This window comes from Pteropus vampyrus, unplaced genomic scaffold (assembly GCF_000151845.1).
Source record: "Pteropus vampyrus isolate Shadow unplaced genomic scaffold, Pvam_2.0 Scaffold14, whole genome shotgun sequence".
NCBI lineage: Eukaryota > Metazoa > Chordata > Mammalia > Chiroptera > Pteropodidae > Pteropus > Pteropus vampyrus.
In genome coordinates this window covers 1205978-1206539 of record NW_011888795.1, presented here as the reverse complement: position 1 = coordinate 1206539, position 562 = coordinate 1205978, and positions in this window count along the sequence as shown.

Sequence of the window (562 nt, the reverse complement as noted above, 5' to 3'; positions counted from 1 at the left end):
CCGTTAAAATTAAGTTAAAAATATGTGAAATATAAATAAAAATACATAAAAATACCATTGATTATTTGTGGATGTTCACATGTAATGAAAGTAAACAGTCATGTGTGGGAAGAATGAACATCAAATTTCAGAGAGCGGTTTCCCCTGGACATAGAGGAAGAGAAAAGAAATCAGGTAGGGGTACATGAAGTCTTTAAAGGAATCTGTGAGGTTTTGTCTTAAAAAAATTTATTGGAAACAAATATGAACAAAAATGTTAGGATTTGACAAAGCATGGTCGTGGGCACAAGTTATATTATTCTCTGTACTCTACTACCTGAGGGAATATTTCATAATAAAAAAATAAATAAAGTAACAAATAGAAAGTAGGGCACCAATCTAGGACACTCGGAGCATGGGAAAGGCAGAGGTGACCAGGGCAGAAACGAGAGGGCAAGCTCTGGGGCTGTGAGCCGGGATGTGGCAACACCGGGCTCTGCCCTGCGTGGTGCACAGTCCCAGCCCTGCACATCATCACATGCAGCACCTCCTTCCCCTTCCTGTTTTCATGTCCTGTCTGGCA